The 21,427-nt window shown below is 42.0% G+C and overlaps 1 long non-coding RNA gene across 1 annotated transcript in view; it reads left to right on the top strand.

Moving 5' to 3' along the window:
* Window positions 1–14,876, top strand: part of LOC140668560 (uncharacterized) — a 189,271-nt gene extending 174,395 nt beyond the window's left edge. The window contains exon 3 of the long non-coding RNA XR_012047198.1: window positions 13,788–14,876. This is a non-coding gene — a long non-coding RNA (uncharacterized lncRNA). The remainder of the gene's footprint in view (window positions 1–13,787) is intronic.
* The last annotated feature ends 6,551 nt before the right edge of the window (window positions 14,877–21,427 follow it).

Genomic DNA, 21,427 nt, shown 5'->3' with positions numbered 1-21,427 from the left:
TATTTTGTATATATCATATATAAATTTACATACGTATAACGGTGAGAATTTGATATGCATTAGAAAAGTGATCTCCATTACTACCAAAGATATATTTCTGATGCATTGCTGTTTAGTAAGCAAGTAACTTATTATGCTAATGTAATGGAATGGCATCCTGGTCTGAATGAAGCTTCATTGTCGAACAATATCATCTTTACGAGACCTGTTGGCACGAACGGCAAGATCGATCGGATCGCGGAATGATTTATCCATACGAACATGTCGGACCTTTCGACGAGATGGAGAGTAGAAGTCAAAACGAAGTGTGAATGCGATAAGAAAGCAGAGCTATGTTTCGTGAAGCCGTTATTGAGGCTTCTCCGATGATCTACGGTGAACCAGATTTTATCGTGAGATCGCAATGGCGTAAATTCATAACGAGATAATCGAAGAAGTCAAGTAGAAATAACGGCTTATATAAAACAAGCTAAACAAGCTATATGATGGGATCAAGAATTTTAAGTATTTAAAAGAATTACGCTTGACTATCTTTATATATACTTTATTTCTGTTTTATGATATTGCATTCTAAAAAAAAATAGTATAAAATAAGGTAGTACATGTTGTAAATACATTTTTTTTTAATTATTTTAAATTCTTAAATATTGAGTATCCGAGAAATTTTTTAATCTAACGTTATTAGAGTCATGCATTAAATAGAGAAGTAAGTTCACGAAAATTGCTGTTTCCTTGCATCTTGTGTAAGAATAAGCAAGTTAAAGAAACCGATATACACTAGGTGTGTGTGTAAAACTACACGAATATGACGCTATTTCGTCGCTGTCTTACGCCACGAAATATCGAAGGGCCGTCGAAAGACGGCGGCTACAGGAGTGAACTCGATCGTTCGTCTCGCGGAGGTGAAAGGGCATCTCGTTATGTAAAAGGGCGGTCCAAATACCGAGCAAATTGGCACGACTCCCACACTAACGTCGGTTGTCTCGCGTGCGAGAGAGAGAGAGAGAGAGAGAGAGAGAGAGAGAGAGAGAGAGAGAGAGAGAGAGAGAGAGAGAGAGATCCGCTCGGAAACGAAGCCAGGCGTATATTATAACGAGCCCCGGTACACATACCGCCGTACGTGCGTCATTATATATTACGTTACGCTTACGCGTGTGTAATTGCGAGCATCGTCCACGAAAGCGCATGATTTATGTCTTCATACGAGGGACGCTCGCGATGCGCGTGGGCGTCACGCAGGGACGCCTTCTCTTGCTGCGATGATGCGCCCGGAATCTATTCTCATTTCCGTCCCGTGATATAATACATCATAAGAAGCCGCGAATGTCCTTCTTCCGTGACGCTACTGACGCGCATAGCGAGCACGAGTTGCACGCGACACGAGAGCCTTTGCTTTTCCAACATAGAAACCATGATTGAAACTTTTATAGAATATTCTTATAATTTATGACAAGCAATAGATAAGAAATTGTTGAATGATTAAACATTGGGTTTACATAAGTAATAATACACTTCATCATCTGTACTAAATTGTATCTTTAGATTGAGTAGAATTATCATTCATTTTTAATGAGTACCATTCACCAAAATGAGAAAAAACATGATTTGCATACGATATATATTTTATTTATAGTAAAGGTAACTTTCTAGATCGGAATGATAATAGGAAACTGCAGAAAGGTGAGAAAAGTATTAGTGAGCTGTAAAATTATTTCGGTCGCATGACTAATTAGAGAGTCATCTATAATATTGCCGGCAACATTTGAAACTCACGTAGCGCACGCCCACGCGATCTTGCTTGTGAGGCAAAACCGACCCCCCGCAGCCGCTTTCCAACCGCCTAATTACCCAAGAAGCCTATTTCCGAACGAGAACACTACTTAGCATCATCACAGAGGTCTACGGAGTGTTCCAATGCAAATTCAATCAAGCTCTGATTTTATTCCATATATCAATTTATCAACAGTTTTTTAAAATAGAATTTTATATAATAAAAAAGATAGAAGATTTTTATAAAAATTGCTTCTTTGATTGTCGTGTTTATTTAATGAAGTAAACGATGTATAATGTGGTATAATGAAAAAAATTATCAAATGTGACGTTTTTATTTTTGAGCTATGTTAAAAATATCGTTTTACTTGGAAATGATCGACATATGGCGAGAAAAGTAAAGCGACAAAGTATTTCACCGTTGTACAAGACTCTTCCGAGATACTCTATGAACTACATAGGACGTAGGATACGTACACGCGTGTACGAGCGTGCGTAGCAGAGACTCCGCTCACGTAATAACGTTACCGTGAAATAAGACCGACATATACACCCAGCTGCGAAGCTCGCATAAACTCGGCCGATTGGATCCTAAATCGGCACGTCGCTTGTCTTAAGGTGGGAATGCCAACATACACACACACACACACACACACACACGCACACCTTCTGAATCAGTTCCGCGATGATCACATCGCGTATTTATGCGATACGCGTAAATTTGGTCGACGCGGCGCGGGATATGGCTTCCCGGAATTTCTGGCCGGAACTTGCTTGTATCGCGGCTGAACGAGAAGGCGCCGAGGTAGAGGGAATATGGGAAGAAGCGAGATAACAGACGGGATTAATTTGTTAATGCATTCTCGAAGAACGCCGCTCGTATACGAGAGAAGTAACGTCTCTACGTTAATAAGTCACCCGGGTGTTGGAAGGTAGATGGGATACTTCGCGTGGTAAAGGTCCCTCGATAGAGTCGTCTCAATTACGATATCGTGACAATTTACGGTAAAAGACTTTGTCCCGCGACGAGAGAGAGACGGTCGCGGCGCACCGAACATGACATCTCTCGAACGCGATTGCCGTGATTATTTTCTACTTATTGTTAGATATTTCTCTGCGTTTGTTTCAATCTTAAAAAGTTGTAAAATAAAACGTGAAAGTATATACTTAAATAGAATAACCAAGTTTCGCTTTCTTTTTCAAACTAGCGTGAAAATTGAATGATATTTATAAATAATGATATTTATAATAAATTGTCAAAAAAATTGTTCTCAATTTTCGAACTGCAAAATAAATTATGTAAATGTGTTTATATATGTATAATACATACATGTATGTACCAATCATGTTTTAAGAATTTACAACTTCGTTAGAAAAAAATATACGTCGAAATATTATTATAAATATAAATATTAATATTAATATAATAAATATTAATATTAATTATTAATTAATATAAATATTAAATATTAATATTAATATTTTGCATAATCTTGCGCAAAATTATTTTTGTTATATTTGTAAGTAATTTTTATACACTACGAAATGAAGATAAAACGAGATCTTGTATTAGGCAAGAATATTGATAAATAAAGTGGCGGCGACTTTGTCCGCGCGAGAAGACGTACCAGCAGGTAGATATACCTGTCGAAAGAAGACGCGCGCCTTTTATCGTGCAAGGAAAACGACGTGCCACAAATTCTTCTTCGAGCGGTCCAGATTTCCAATCTTCGCACGCCTCTTAAAACACATACGAGACCAACTCTATTAAAACGGATGAGATACCGTTTTTACTCTTTGACCTTACATAACTTTATATGGGGCTCTCTTCTCTGTATAGGTATCTTTCGTGCATACATTTACTGGAAATTATGGTCGATGCAGTCGATGTCGTATAAACAAATTATTTACTCCCGACGATGTAAGCGCGAAGGACGCAAATACTATAAATTTAAATCAATTATACGCATAATTGATTTCTTTTACAAATTTGCCGATATTTATCGACAACTGTTTTGTCAATCTTAAAAATTTATAATACTAATTAATATAATAATATTAATAATATTTTATATATTTGATTTTCAACGCAATCTGTGTTAAAAAGCAACATGTGTGTAATGTATTAATAATAATATTATATATGGTAGTATTATAATACCCGCAAATTCTTATAACATTTACACTACTAAACGTCTACGCTAAGTAATTCATCTCCACGAAAGAGATTAAAAAATTTTAGAGGGCCGATCTAGATAAAAGACTTCTCTCTTTTTTTCTTTTTCTCTTTTACCTGAAATTGAATCTATCAAAATGAAAGAGATACGGCGCCGAGAGCATCGCTCTCAAAGGCTTCACTTTTCGTCTACCTCTCCACGGCAGCGCATTGCAGGGTAGAGCAGAGTGGATCGGCAGGAGGACCGGAGAGCACCGCTGACGGGCCATCAGATAAGGCTCCGTGTTTGCCTAACCTCTCACCTCTCACCAGGGTCCGCGGCATGCCCCGAAGAAGTGGGTGCTGCTCATCTCCGGCCGCGACATGACAGACAGGTTCACCGCGTCTCCTCTTTCCCCGTTGATCGTTTAAAAGCTTTCGAGTACGGCGCGTTCATTCGTTCATCGCGATCTCTCCTGGGCGATGAAAGACTCCACCATCATGAATTACGATTCGTGTTAATAGCTTCGAGGAACTTTACCCCGCTCCTGATCCCGTTGTCCGACGTCTTTCTCTCCGTCGATCATTCGTAAAGGGTGAGCGTGCGAATGATTAATGTTGCAAATCGCGAAAAGAAGAAGGCGAGCTCCGAATCTTTATTATTTATATTATATTATGAGAATAATAATAAGATTGGCGGATAAATTTACATCGCGCGGTCGCAAGGATACGTTGTAATTGGAGGTTCATCATGGAAATGACTAGTCGTAGTTTCCCATATAGACTTGTATAAATTATCTGGCTATCTACGCGCGTGCTAATGCATCGCGCACGAGGATCACACTAGGCTCATAATACTCTCGCTGCCATATATTCGCCAACGCTCATCAAAGACAGTGGGAAGTAGTCATCGTAGATTTCCCCGCTGCAACAACCCTCGCCGCGATAGTAATTCACTCGCGGTGGATTCTTCGCCGAGCATAACTTACAGTCACGGTTACGCGTGTGTATCGGTGTTGCCGGCGTAGGTACACGTATCGAGGACCTTCCGTCACGATGGAGTGCCGCGCTAATGAAAATTCCGGTAAAGCGTACACAACGTATACGCGGAGAGGGCCTGCACGTGGAATGCGGTCCAATTAGGGAAGGGTTGGTTGTGCAACCTGACGGTGTGTCTTTCCGGAACGAGAGAGGCGAATGAAGGGGAGCAGCGAGGAAAGGTAGAGAATTGGTTTATTACATCGAAGATGGAAATACAATTCTCTTACTAATTTCGTGATTTTGCTTCTCTTTCGCGCGAGCGAGCGTCGTTTCTTTATCCATCCAAGGCGTGCCTTGAAAGCCGCGACCCCTCGTTTCCCCTTTCCTACCTTCCTTCTCGTCCGCGTCGTACGACGCGTCCACCTCTCTCCCACGAAAGTCATCTTTTAACGCGGTAACAAATCAATTCGATGGTGATTAATGCACGCTTCGTGCTGTTCCCTAATTACGCGAGAGTTATTACTCGATTGGCGAGGCGCGTAGATGCATCCGAGACGCGTCATTCGCTAACGGGACAATTCTACCAAGATTCCTCGCGTTATCAAAAATTTCCGCGTCTTCCGACGCGGAGGAATCGCGGTTTCATTCGACTTGCCATCAAAATCGGCCCGTTCGCACGACTCCGCGCTATAAAAATCGCGCCGCGCGCGTTCAGTGCAATTTTATGGAAGCTAATGATTGTGGGATTCGCGCAGAATGTTCCATAATCACTGTGACGAATTGACGTTACTCTTAATTTTGTACGATGTACACATGATGAAACGACTTGCCTGAAATGAAATTGAAGACAACTTTTCCCGAGTGTCTAATCACGTAAAATTATATATAACTTGAATATATATGTATATGCATCTGACAAGTACATTGGCTAGATATAACTAGATAAGATAAACACACGCGATGTGTAAACATGTTAAAGATTAAAATTATTTTCCACTCGATCTTATGTTTTCGATCTATATTTCGATTCGAATTTTTTTATAAACAGTTGATGTAATTTTATGATGCTTGGAATTTTCCAATACTTTAAATTTCTCAAACGCAATCTGCGACTACACATATTCGATAGACGCCACGGCCGTTTTAGCGGTAAGAGGCATGGGCATAAAGAAAAGCATTATGCCCGGCACATAATGCCGCTACGTAACTGGCCGATCGAGGGGATCGCGTCGATCGATGCCCGATCGTCTCTGATCGTGGTAGTGATGCCGGATGGTGGTGGGATCGCCGTGCGAGACCTTTTAAAAGCTCGGAACGGCCGAGCGGGCTAATTGTGTGATATTGTGCATCGACAATGCTCTAATGAAGCATTGTCCATGCTCGACTACGATCGGTGTCGTTCGTCGGCCTTTTTTTTTTTTTTTTTTTTTTTCAAAAGTGGCGCGCGAGAAGAGCGGACGCGTTCCGAGGAGCCGCCACAAAGAGTCGCGCGATAGCTTCGCCGTCATGTTGTCCTGTGGACGTGCCATAATTCCTACGGAGGTTAAAGATCGCTTACGTGCCTACATTCTAACGAATTGATATCGTGGTTGATGGGTGCACTTTTTACATACAAACGTTGAATTTATCTTTTGACAATACGCTCAATGAAGTTGGATAATAATTTGAAAGAAAGGACATGCCGTAACGTTTGTCGAGTTGTTCTCGTATTCTTCACGTACATAATATTCCCTTTTGATTTAATCAAATTTTTTGTTTCACATCTATTCTGTAGATTTTACTAGTAGTATTTGAATTAGATAATCATAGCGAGCGTTTTCATCTTGATTTGAAATTCTCGGAGCTAATGGTATTTAAAATTTTCTTTCATTATTGATTTTTCGAAAAAAAAATATTCCTTGTTCTTGAGTATTATTACGCGACCGGGGACAATTGACATGACTCGATTAATTAAGTAACGCGCATCGCGCGAGCAAAGCGCCGCGGCGCTACGCGAAAATGGCAGGCGGAAAATTGCAGGGGAGAGCGAATAGCTTCTCACAGTAGCCGTCCGTGAGGAAACGAAGCGGCAGTGATATAAGAGAACGAGAGGAAACGAAGGAGCCGTATCGTCCCCGGAAGGAGCCGTTTCGAAGGGTTTCTCGAGGGGGAGGGGGGAGGGGGTTTCGTTTTCATTAGTCGGCGCGGCTCTCGTTCGCGAACCAACGTCGCGGCTGTGGCATCCACCTTCATCATTCGCGGTAAAAGTCGTAACTCGATTATGCGTCTAACTAGCAATTCCAATACTATTAAGAGTCCGAGACGTAGGGGCGCCGGCCGCGCGAGAACCACCGCGATGGATACGCGTTGCGGCAAATGTTTCGTCCGCTTGTGAAAAGCGCGCGCGGCTCCGTGAGATTCGCGCGGACAATAAATGATCCGCCGCCGTGTTCTCGCGTATCTACGCATAATTTAGGCGGAATCGTGCGGATTGAATATGTGTACGGCGAACGCAACGCCGGTTCGCGTTTCGTCGTTTCCCCCCCTCCCCCCTCCTCCCCCCTCCTCCTCCGCCGTTTCGTGGTTTCTCGCTTTCCTATTCACCTTAACGTCGACGAATCCGACGACGATAACGGCGAGGTCGTTGCCGCGGGTTATTTTGCTTCCACGATGTATAGCGGTGTGCCGGGGTTACGTATTATCGATTATCGACGCGTCCGACGATTGATCCCGCGAGCAACGTGAATCAGAGCTGTGCGAAAACACGTTTCGGTTTTGTTTATCGCGCGTCATTCGACGTGAAAGAACTTTGCGATTTCGCACGATCGAAGAGAACGCGCGAATTTTCCTTCATTATTAAATATTGCCGTAATAATAATTTACACACCTGCGACGGGTCACGCTACGGGTCACGATTTTCACGACGAGAAAGGGAAAGTCTTCACGACGCGCAATACTCGGAAAATTACGCGGAAGATACGCGGGTGGTTTCCGATGACAGTGAAAAATCTGTACCTATCATGTATCAAAATTGCGCGAAATTACAAATCTTGTAGACTTAAATCAACATTGCCTCATAATAAAATCTATAAGTTATTAAAAATTAATATAAATGTGCATATAATGTCGTATCAAAGTGTACAGGAAAATTCCAAGTTTTTTTTTTTTTCTTAGTAAGATTATTATAGGTGTTATGGAATCATGTAAAATTATGTAAGTTTATATCTGGTTATATTGTAGCTTTCACTTATTATTTAGAAACGATTACGTATAAGATAATCTATTTTTCTAGCATAAATTAACAATAATATAATCAATTTTAAAATCAATTTAATACAGTATAATTTAACAAATAAAATAAATATAAAAATATGATATTTTATTATTAATATTATTAATATTAATAGAATAGAAAGTAACATTTAACGTTCATTAATGATATCTTCTCTTCAAGAATATATCACTGTCATTTACGAGATGTAATAAATATCGAAACTTGGACGATTGTTTGCAGAAAATTTACTGTTAACAAGATACGCGTAACCGCATTGAATTACAAGTGATTGTACACAACAGGTGTCTAATCGTTCGCCGCGCATCACCACCGCTGCGAGAAAGGATTTAATCCCTCGCCCACGGATCGACGTAGCGACCCTCGGGCATTCGGCACGATCGTAAAAAAAAAAAAAAAAAAAAAAAAAAAAAAGGCCGAGAAAGCGGCGCGATATCAGCGTCGTGTCGAAAGTAACAACAACGGCGCGTTTATCACACACGCAACTAATAGAAAATTATCTCTCTAATTTAAATCCCGCAATGCATCGAACGTCCCGTTCGGTCGTTCCCTGCCGTCCCCCAATCCGCCACCCTTTCCGTATGCCGGTTAACGGGTACGGGGATATATCCTCCGCCTAGAAATAAAATCGGCGATAGTATCTCCGCTGAATGAACTCTCCCACGCCTATGCCTATTCGCGCTCATCCTCCGGCCGCTCGGGTGTGCGTGTGCTCGGCCTGTTCGTTGCACGCTACACGCCCGTATCTCGCGCGTACAACGAACAACACATACACACACACACACATGTATATACACGTATGAGCATGATGCACGTAAGATGCACGGAACATGCGCGCTCGCTGCGTGCGTTCACGGGCACGAAGATCTAGGTTCCAAGAGGTCCAAGGGTCCATCGAGGTCCGACCTGTCGACCCCGGCACGTATTCGCCACACCCGCACACCGATGCTTAGGGGCCGCGCTCGCAGATGCTTAGGTGGGGTCCCAGGCCTATATCCGGCAGGTCTTCGTCTTCCTCCTTCTCTCCTCCTCCTTCTTCTTCTCTTTCTTCTCTCATCGGTTCACTTCGCCCTCTGTCTTTTCTCTCGCTTCTCCTTCCCCCCTTTCTCTCCCTTTTTCTCCTTCTCCCTGTTCCTTCGGTTCTTATCCCCTATCCTTTTCTCTATGCCTCTCTTCTTCTTCTTCCCTCTTTCTGTCTTTTCTCCTTCGACGTGGTGCGCATACATGTACATCCGCGGAATTAATAGCCGGTCGCCGCGAAAAATCGCGGTAATGTGATTACGACGCTGTCTTTCGCTCGTTCGTGCTTACTCGACCCGCCTTGACTCGACTTCCACGTACGTGGCCTTACCTATTCCTCCTACTCGAGACGAAGTTCTCTTCCTGTAGCTGGCCGGCTGACTGGCTTACCCTTTCCTCGGGGCATCCCTTCGCGAAAAGTTCCTGCTCGTCGCTTCGATATTCATCGATCGAGAAAAATTATCGTAGAGAATAACGAGACGCTCATTGCGCGTAATTCAATCGTAAAATCGTCGTCTTGGGAATATGTGTGCGTGATTGTATGAGTTACATGTTTACACCCATTACACATAGTTAAATGCAAATGGCTAATTAACTTGTTACATCTTAAATGATTTAATCATTAAATGAGACTATCATATGTAATTTTTTACATTGCGTATAATGCACAATTATTCTTTTTTTACTCTTTTCTCTTCATACTCTTTATAAATAGAATAAAAATTTAAATTTAGCGATTGTCTAAATTTGATCTAAAATTTAAAAAATATAAAATTTTCATATTTTTTTTCTTCATTTTATTGGTCTTTAAAAACAATATTTGTATTTCCTTATAGCAAATAGATAGCCAGATATTCGATCATCATCCAATAAACAAAAATTCATTAATGAATTTGTGTAGATTCCAATTAATTATTCTTTTTTTTTTTTACTACGTTGTATAAACAAAGTATATAATTTCGACGATGTAGCAGATAATGTATCCCACGATGGAACTCATTGTATCAGCCGCCAAAGTCTCAATAAACAAACACATTTTGCAAAAAAGTATCGAATGGCGGGCGCATGCACGAATTTAAAACGGTCGTTAAACGATGGGTTTTAAAGGATCGTTACTCATGGCGTCCTAAAAGTGCGCTAAACTACCGGGCGCGCTCGAGTATCTGGGATCCAGGCAAATCTATAAATCCCGGCAAGTATAACGAACCCCGATACGGCCACCGCTATAAAAATCCCCCTTTCACGTCGACCTCGCTCGTGGTAGGCAGGGCTTATGGTTTTGCTCGTTACATGCGCAATGCCGCATTACAGTTTTATATAAATCTGCTGGACCGCGTTTTGTCGAACGTACCCGAGGACCGACCGGCACCGACGATTCCGTAGAATTTGCGAGAGTATAAATTTCGAACGGCGATCACCTACGTGGTAAGCTACGACGCGATCCGACCCGGTGGGTTGGAGAAGCGAACGGGAAAGGAGGGCGGGAAGATGCGTCTCTCCTCGACTGTTTTATAAAGCCGCCTCACCCTTTTCGTTCTTTCGGATGACTCCGGGTCAGGTCGCGTATGCAAATGAGACGACTCGGCCGAGGTGACTCGAAAATCTCAGGAGCACGCAGAACTTCGACCTCGAAGGCAAATTTAATTCAGGGTAGAGGAAAGGGGGGGAGGAGAGAGAGAGAGAGAGAGAGAGAGCAGATACACCGGTCGGAATGGACGAATACCTGTTCTAAATGAATAACCCAGGAGACTTGCTTTCTTATTTTTTAGAATGACGATGAAACAATGTGTTTTAGTTTAATTAACATTACTATAAAAATTATTTTTCGGTAATACTTAAATAATTTTTAAAATATTTACTGCAATAGTAAAGATTAATTCTATAATAATTTTTAATAATTATATATTTTATTTTACAATATAATTTTATAGGGCATTTTATAGTATATTTATTGTATAATTATAGTAACGTCATTTTATTCAAAGGCCTATAAATTATTTTCGTAATTGGTACAACACAAACCACGGTACACATATAATTACAGTCAATAAAAATCATAAGTCACATTTCGAGAAAAAAATTAAAATAATTATTTTGCATCAGAGTTACACAAATCAGACTTTTATTGAAATCGCGCAAAGTATCGGTAATTTGATGTCTCGCGAAATTTACCCTCCTCGATAGGGCTAAAAGAGAAAGAAACGAGAGGGAAAAGAGCGCGCACCATCACGACTTTAATAAAGTGCACTAACCGCCGCGTATTAAGAAGATTTAGGTGGGTGAGAGCAGCGGGCGCACTGGTATAAATACCAGAATAATAGCGAGGTTATGGCGTTTCCCTCCGCCTCCCGGTCGAAGGGGGTGGGCCCCCTCCCCTTCTCCTATCTCACCAAATATATGGGGTGGCGCTGGAGCTCCGCCATGGGTGGGCCCTGCAGTGTGCGCGCTCACACACGCCGATATCTCGTCGTGTAAAATATCATCGCATACCGTACCCCGATAAGTTTCGCGATATTGCCCGTGAAACCGCCCAACCAGTGGAAATGAGGATGCAAATGGCCACGCTGAATCCGGACCCACAGGCTGCCACCGTGTTCGTGTACCCTCCTAAATTGTCATAGTCGATGTTTATTACAAAATACTCGACAGCTAATTTTTTTCATTACTTTCGTATTTTGTGATATATTTTATATATGTATAGCGTACATTACTAGTCATACCTTTAATGATTGCACGTAATTATTGTAAATTTTCTTTTCGCGTTTTGAAAGTATGCTACATGTAGGTATGTTATATGGTTTTATATAAATATACGCGCGCGTTTTATAGCATACTTCATAAAACAGCAAATTCTCAGATAGATTAACCTTATTAAGATGATATATAATACGTGTGGTTAATGACAAAATGTTTTAAGATTAAATTACATTATGTGACGGCGTAGATATTTTTACTACATTGATTGAGCTATTAAATAATTTTTATTTAGGTTTAATCGTATATTTGCATGTATAAACGAACAGCTTTATGACACCGTGTGTGGGAAAAGCGTACACTTATTTAAAGCATCTCGACACCGGATATTATTTATGCTGCTAATTACTTATATTATTAAATTGACCTAATAAAATACAGTGAGTTATGCATCAATAAATTGCACGATCTCGCGGGTAGAACCGGTCGTACGACATAACAACGTCCTACATAGCGACACGACGTTCATCCAGGCTTACAAGCTACGGCGTATAATATATCGGGGGTGTTACAAAACAACATTATTTTGTAATTATTATTCGAGCTATTATAAACAATGTCGGGAATTACCCGGATGCAAAAAGTCGTCCGTCAGCCATGAACATCGTGCGCGAGTGATTATGATCGAATAGAGAAACGAGTTATACCGATCGCCACATATCCGTATAAATAATATATAAATATTTTAATAGTAATTGATATCGCCAGTGATGAACCGATTCGGAAGGTTTGTTAATTAAGCGACCAAATTGGCAGAATTAAACTTTATACATTTATTAAATGTTACAACAAACTTCTCATGACAACGTTTCGACCTTTGGTTTAGGTCTTTTTCAAGTCTTTCAAGAAGTTATAAAATTGCAAAGTTACCTGTTAAACGTCACAAGCAGTCTACTTTTTCACGTGTGCTTGTGACGTTTAACAGATAACTTTGTAATTTTATAACTTCTTGAAAGACTTGAAAAGGACTTAAACCAAAGGTCGAAACGTTGTCACGAGAAGCTTGTTTGCCAGTTTGGTCGCTTAAGTAACAAACCTTCCGAAATAATGTTTTGTTTTTCGATCATTGTCAAATTATTATCCTGAAAAAGTAACAGAGGCGATAATTTCGTCGATAATTTCATCGTTCGCTCGATGAAAAACTGTACCGCGCCGTGCGATACGATCGCACTAGCGTTCACGTACGTAAACCACGTTGCAACGTGGTGGACGACGGTCGTGTATAACTATAATCTATGTGTGTACCCCGCGAGACCATAAAACCGGGCCGTAAGAACGCAAACGGGCCCTGCCCGAGAGAGAGAGAGAGAGAGCGAGCCGTGTTCCGGCCACGTCAAGTCCGTCCGCGCGGAGACGTAATCTTATTAAACGGCTATTAGCCGCTCGCCAAGGCTTATCAACATTTAGACATCTGGCAGACACGGGAAGACATTCTCTTACTTCTCTACACGCCTACACGGTCGCGTCTCGCGTCCGTGAGACACGCGTGCTCCCCTTCGCAGTAACGAGGAAGCGCGGCGCGCGTGTACAGAATGAGATGAGTACACGAAGAATTTCCGCGACGGATCTCCTTGTTCTTCGTGCACTCGTTCGGGACTTGTTTGAAACTTTCGACTCGCCGACGTTACTCTCGATACGAAGCGGAAGTCACGTATATAAGCGACCTCGCACGCGCGCGCGCGCGCAAGCTGTGTATCTTTTTCTGGTCCGACGTTCTCCGACGTCTTTTCGCCAGTCGCAAAAAGAACTCCTTTCTCTCTCTCTCTCTCTCTCTCTCTCTCTCTCTCTCTCTCTCTCTCTCGCTTCGCTTGGTTTAACGGATCTACAATCTTGCAGAGAGCCGTCATCCCAGGTGCACCGCGGGCCCGGCACCGCGCCGCGATGATGGGCATCCTGGACAGGGTAGGTGGATGCAACAACTCAACCGAGTTATGCGCATCGCCCGAGTGAAAATTTTGATCGGCCCTCAGCTAGACGACGTCGGTCGGCTCTACACTGTTAGCTTGTTGACGTTCGACCGTTAGCTCGTAACAACCGTTACTTATTGTCAAGAATGCCCGTGAATTTCGCACGGATTGCCAGAGTTCAAACATGGCGGAAGTAATTTCAAATATATCGTTATGTACGTAGCTTATTCGGGGTTGCTTGTTTTCTCTCTTTCTCTGTCTCTTTCTCTCTATATTAGACTTTGTGTTTCTCAAGAACGTTACTTTATTTCATAGCCCATAACGGCGATTAGGATTAGCTACGTAAATTAACTTCGCGTATTAGAGACGTCTGCGCATAGCGCGCTATTACAAGAGCCCGCTGCTGACTATGATATTAAATGCATCCGTCTGATACATCCAAAACTTTCTACCTTTCGAGAAATTCTATATTTGACTCTCTTCCCGACTCCTTTCTGTGGGCCTCTCACGGCCGTTCGTCTGAGTCGAAGAAGATTCACCCACATCGGTCACTCGGCCGATCCGGCCGACGACATTCGACAGCGGGGGGTCGCAATGTTTCCCGTCAGTACGTCAGTCATTTCGATCGTAACACCGACCACGTCCGGGCACCAGGCATCAACGCGGAGGACGGAGAGGTCGGAGAGGAGGCGTAGGCAGGGCGACCCTACAGGAATTTGGCCGACGCCGCGTCTCCGCTGTATACAACGATCGAGTTCATGACTTTTTGGTCTCATGATTGGCGATGCGTGAAGTGTATTCCAAGCTCTTAGTCCATACTAAGGGGGCGAGGGGGGAGGGGGGGGGAGGCGGAACCAACCTGTTTCTGAGTGTTGCCTAGTTTAACGAGAGAAACCGGCTTTTCAATCGGTTAATACGACGATACGTTAAAATTCGTCTCACTGTTCGTTTCTTTGAAGATGATCGAAGGTGCGAGCATGATTATAGAAAAAAATAAATCAAAGTTTTGTAGAAAATATATCCTTGTTAGTAGAGAGAGAGAGAGAGAGAGAGAGAGAGAGAGAGAAAGAGAAAGAGAGAGAGAGAGTTTGATTGCGATAGCACTGTCATATTATTTGTATTCAATGTTGAAAAAATATAATAATTCAAAAAATTTCAAAAACTATTTTTAATGTATCTGTTGTTTTTGATAAATTTTGATAAAATATTTAAAAAATATTGAGAAAATTTCAATACATGATTATATTAAACAAATGTCGAAAAACTTTATTAATCTATCATTAATTCCTCATTATTTTAAGATTTAATATACCTTGATTCGACCCTCCCGTAAACGGACGAAAAGGCATAAAAAAAATCGATATTTCTAGTCGGAAATGTACGATTGATCTGAAGCTCGAATCTCGTGCGATCTCGAAGCGGAGGTTCTCGAACGCATACGATTGCGGGTGCACGCTATCTGGGCCAGAATCTCGATCAAATTGACTACGTAGGTTCGCACGCTTCGCGGCAGAGGAGAAGAGAGCAGGGTGGCAAAGGTGGAAGTACACAGGTATCGCGCAAGAAAACGGTACGGAAGTGGCGAGGCAGCGGAGGAGAGAGAAGAAGAAAGAGAGAAAGAAAGCGCTGGTCTCCCATGTATCGGAACGAGCGCGGCCGACACCTTCTTGCTCTTGTTTGCCACCGACTGCGTGTAATTTCTTAGCAAAGGCGTTAATGAGGGGCTTGGCTCGGGACGGTAGATCACCGGACAGCCAGAGCCGGCGGGGCTCGAGTCGCCGCGGCATCGGTCGTTCTCGCAAGTTGACTCCTTTCTCTGTCTCCCTCTCTCTCTCTTTCTCTTTCTCTCTCTTTCTCACTACTCGGATTCTCACTCACTCGGTTCATCCGGCCGGTCCTCTCGCCCTATCTTCGTGTCTCTTTCCTACTTCTTGCCTTCGTCCTTTATACTTTTTCCCTTCCACCTCGGCGAACGGTGGTGTATTCACGAGCTGTGTGCCCTGAGGTAGCGCTACCGTGTACCTGAATTCCGATCTACGCTCAGATACCGGACTTGAGCTGGCCGAGGAAGTATCTAGATACCGGTGTATCCAGGATACTACTTCTTCGCGGTACGCCACGGTACCGAGACCAGGTTTCCAGAAGGAGAGAACACAGGCTCTCTGTTCTTACTACTTTACGAGAATGTGATGACTTACATATGAAATAAAAGTGTCAAATATTGATTGATATTAATCGTCAACGATGAATTTTCCCGCCACTTGTAATATATATGAAAATTATTATTTTTTAAATTTAAAATATATATATATAATAAAAAGATTATTGTTATTGTTGTATAAATATAAAGATATTATAAATATTATATCTCTCTCAGGAGAGATAGCATTCGTTAAATTGCTGTTATTAGTTTGAATATATTATGTAATTGAAATCTTTTTTATACTGGTTGTTTTCTACTATTTTTCTTCAATATATGCAAGAGCGATAAAAGATTCTTTTTAAAAATAACCATGACAAAGTGTTCATTATATCGCAAAAGAAATACTATTCCGCGTATATAATCAATGGTTGCGAAAAATTGATTCTTACCATCCTTCTTTTAATCCAAAAATTAAGACTCGGTGGAATTAAACGCCACAGTCAAGGGATACCTTTGACTAAAGAAAAAAAAAAAAAAGAATCACATGGATCAAATAAATCGGGGTAGGCAAACAAGAGAGAGAAAATGAAAGAAAGAGAAAAAAGATGAGAGAAAAGTAGAGATTGAGGGAAAGGAGACAGAGACAGAAGAATCCATGAACCTTAAGCAGGCTGCTCGGGGAGTTTATTAATGCAATGTCGTGACACTTGACCTTTCTTCCTCTGTATATTTTAATTTTAATTTATTCTTTCCATTCGAACACATTATAAAAGCTCAAGAACGACCGCATTCGTTCGAGGGTTCTCGCCCTTTCGCGCTCTTCGTGTGCGCGCGCCGGCGCGGCGGCGGCCACGGCAATTACGTCGATTTATTAATAACCCGGTTTTCATTGGCATTCGGTCGCCATGCAAAAATTGTTTTTACTGCCCGTGGGGGCCCCGACCCTTCACCTTGCTGCACGGCCCCGTATCGTTCGTGTAGGTGGCACGACCAGTTTTTCGCCCGTGCGTGTCTCGAACACTCGTTTTCGTGCGCGTCGCGCGAATATCGCCTCCTTCTCCGCTCTAGTCCTCCTCTTGTCCTCCGCTTGTCCTCGTGCGCGTCCAGCTGCCGCTATTGCCGTGGTTGTCGTCATTCTGCCGTTGAAATCGAAAAGACCACGTGGTGCATCCGCATATCTTGCACGATAAAAGGGAATGAAATTCCCTCGTAAACCGACCCAAGAAATAACTCCGCTATTCATCGCAGGAAAATACACGAGTACGGGAGGACGAAGAGTGAGATGAAGCGTGAAGAAAGAAGGGGAGACAAGAGAAAAGACCGCGGGGAACTTTGGTAATGCAGCGACACACTTCACTTATACTTTTAAACCTTTGCGCGAGTCGATGCTCATAAAAGCTTTAACGTATCGGTCGATTAAGTTTACGATCCGATTTTGCGAGAAATGTAAATTTTTTTTTTTTAATGTCACTGTAACCGTGTTTCGGTGCTGGAAAAAGAAAAGCGTTTACCTACTCAGGGATAAGAGAGAATCTTTGACTTCATTCGCATGATAGAATGAGTAATTTCTTCGATATATATATATATATATATATATATATATATATATACTTTATGGAAAAATCACAATTCAATTCCAGAGAAGAGAGATCCGTTAACGGATAGATATCTGAATAACGAGCTCGAGGATTGCGTGAGACGATGCGAGATCCGTTCTCTTTTGTCTCGACCTTTCTTTCTATTCTCCAATCTCCCTCGGATCGTTTTAATTATCTCTTCCTCATCGGAGCGCTATACTTGCCGATTTTTTTCACGTGCCGATCGATCTTAAATAACCACGTGTATCGTACGCGGCGCGCGAAGCGTACCGCGGCGGAAAGCGATTTAGAATAAATCAATAGTGGTATGCGATCTTGAAGTCACAATGGACGGCCGGGGTCTATAAGGAATCGGCGGAGTGGCCGCGCAGTAATTTTCCCACGTGTCCACGGCTTATCTCTCTCTTCTCCGGCAACGGAGACCCGACGATCCCTCGATGTCCTGTGCAGTCCCGGGAGCACAGGATCGTTTAACCGATGTCGCTCAAGCGCTGCTGCACCGCGCGGCATTATAGTGGCGCATAGCTACAGCCGGTGCAGCTATGCAAGCAGCGCATCTATGCTCTCGTCTCTATGTGCATCGCTGCTCGCAATCAACATACCTGCTCGCGAAAAATCCTCGCGGGACCTGACGGGATTTATTTCGCGATTCGTGCGACATTCTCTTCAAGCAGCTCCTGGAAGCAATTACATTGTCGGTCTGTAAAAACTGCACTTTTACTAACAATAAGTAATGCATGTTAAACATATAAACAGCATAAATATCATTCCTAAGTATGATAAAGATCTTTTTAACTGATTATAGGGAAAAAATTATTTCTCCTCTCTTTCTCTCGAATTATGAATCCCATTACGCTTGAATACATAAAAAAAAAAAGATCGAATCAAAGCTTGAGGCTTAAATGAATGACGTACATAAAAGGAAGATAAGAGGGACGAATGAAATACTCCGATAATTCTCGGTATTTGGGTTACTCGCGCAACTTGTTGCGATCTGCTATCCTCGACTATCACTCTATGCATTTCTTCTTCGCTTGGCGTACCGATCCGAAACGGACAAAACTTAAACCGCGACCATGAGAGGCATGCCGCTCATAAAGCACACGGTATAAATCAGGAGGCTCTCCTTTCTTATAGAAGCAGCCACCACCTCCGATCTCCTCGGTTCATTCTCTTTACCTCTTATCCCTTCGCGATTCGATATTACTCGTCCACTCGGCTGACTTTAACCTCGGAAAGCCCCATGACGGATAATTACCGTCAGGGAGTTCGCCGATCCCGTCTGGAAGTTTAAGTAAAATACTAACATCGGCCATTAAGCGCGTCGATTGTCCGTCTAATGATCATTACCGGTATTCTGATTATTTGCTTTGCTCTCGACCTGGGCAACAGGAACGGGCGCGGCCTCTTCATAGCGATAACCGTTCGCGATTAATCGCGCGCGTATCGGTACGTCCGGCTATTAATAATAATTAGCGGCCAAAGAATTGCTAATTAGGTTAGACGGGAGTAATGACTCGCCGTCGGTACCGAGTGTTCGCCGTATTAATGTTAAACAAGATAATTGCACGCTCATCGCCGCGCAGCGCCAAGCGAGCGGTCGAGGCGGTCACCGAGAGGCGAACGGCGCGTCCGCCGGGGACACTAAAAAGTATATTTCATTGCGTATTCCTCGTTGCCGGCCTGTCTCATCCGCGCGTAGTATTACGGACACGTTCGAGTAAAGCGCTTTTCAAGCGAGTTAACGTCGGGTTAGGGTGTGTGCGACGCGTGACTAGCGGCGAATGAGGCGAGTTACGCGCGACCAAAGCGCAACGCTCCGTGAAAGCGCTGTCTCCGCTTTGCACAATTGCTCGCTCGTACAAGTTCGTTATGTTCGATACCTTCGAAATTCAATATTTCTCGCTACAAGTTTATATCCTGTAGAAAGAAGGCGGTATCTTTAATAACAAGTTATGAGAATCCTTTTTTTCCACCTTTTTCATCCAAACTAGACATAATGACATAACACTCCACGCATATACATATAAGTGTGACGTAAAATAATTTATAATACAAGAATATTGCGACTCAAATCTGTATGAAAAATTCGCAGAAAAAAAAAAGTAAATCCGTAATTTATTATATTTTAAATTACTTTAGATAAGTAATAGATATTGCAACTTATGACTTATACATGTACATAATATATAAAATTTTCACGAAATTTCTCAACAATCGATTATTTAGAAAGATAGAGATACACTTGTGCAATTAATCTTTTGCACTCACAATCAGTGTTGTAATCTGCCATAAAGTGTGGTGCTCTGATGTTCGCGATGTTACTCTTAATGCTGTCATGTATCAAAGTTTTGTAACACCGATCGGTGCACCGCCCAATGACGGCTGTGGCGTCATCATTGGGACACCAATTAATCAACGGGCAATCAATCAAACGTGATTGCGGTGTGCGCACGATATTTCGAGCCACGTGTAATCAGGCACGATGTTACGGCACGGGAAAGGCGCGTCTGTAACAGCGACGTCTCTCTTCCGGCGGCAGGCAGTCGCGCTCGCTTACTCGTGAGGCGGAATCGCGCGTATCGTCTAACCCCCGCGACCCACGCCTCGCGACAATGTTACAGTCAACGCTTTCACCGATTCCGAAGCTCGTCTTCTAGCGGGCGATCATTCGATCGTGTAATTTTCAGAGTGGAAGACATCATTCATGGCTATGCAGCTGATCTTTGCCGATAGAAAATACGGCGCTCGAATAATTTGTTGCGTAAAAAATAACAGAAAAATATAAAATTGTTATTGATATTACTTGAAATTTTAAATTAATGCACAATAAATGCAATTTACAAATATCTTGCGGATTTATTTTATCGATAATCTTTTTTTCACATTCAATATTTTTGCTGATGAGAATATACAATAATTGGATTTTTTAATAATCTCTAAACTCGTGCATAGGGTAAACTCGGGTAAGATGGCCATAGTTTTTTAAAATGCAAAAAACATACTTTTATTTTTGTTATTTTTTAATAGTGTTTGGCATATTATCTTCACTGAAGCTTAAATTACGTAGTATTATCGAAATTAAAAGGAAAATATTTAATAGAAATTTTATATTATCAAAATAGTACAACATAAGCATTGGCCATCTTACTCAACTTTTAAGGAAAAGATGACCATAGTGATGGGAAAGAAGGCCATAATATTTATAAAAAAATAGTGAAAACGAAAATAAAAATTATACGTCATATAACAATATTTACATATCTTTATAATATGTCTAACGTCGATTATGATAGCTTAACTGTAATTTATTTAGTGGACAAATGAAAAACTTTGCAGGTAGTCAAAAGTAAAAATATGATATAAGATTCACAAAATATCGTTATTTCGATTAATGTATGCCCATAAACTACTGTAAATATCGATTATCTTTGATAATGACTAAAAAAGCGCACTATGTAGCGATTAATGAAAAAATTACAGCCTATGGCCATCATCCCCTAGTTTACCCTACACAAATGAGATTTCATTATCTTGAATTCCTATTTTTGGTTAATGTCGAAAGTTTTCGCAACCATTTGTGTGAAAGTCGAGTGAGGAGTAGCATGGCATCCGAATAGCGCGTGCAACACTTAAATAGACATTAAGCCACAATCTGTGAGCCGCTGAAATCCACAGATACAACGTAGGGAGACGTAACAACCGCTACTTAGCACGCGTTAACGCGTCTATCACTCGCGTTATTACTCGCGATATCATAATAACGTTTCTGCGGAGGATTTGCCCGTTTGCGGCGTTCGGGACGCGAGAGAGCCTCCTCTCTCATGC

The sequence above is a fragment of the Anoplolepis gracilipes genome, chromosome 8 (genome assembly GCF_047496725.1).
Source record: "Anoplolepis gracilipes chromosome 8, ASM4749672v1, whole genome shotgun sequence".
Lineage (NCBI taxonomy): Eukaryota > Metazoa > Arthropoda > Insecta > Hymenoptera > Formicidae > Anoplolepis > Anoplolepis gracilipes.
Note: the sequence above shows the minus strand (reverse complement) of the source record. Positions and strands in the feature narration are given on the sequence as shown.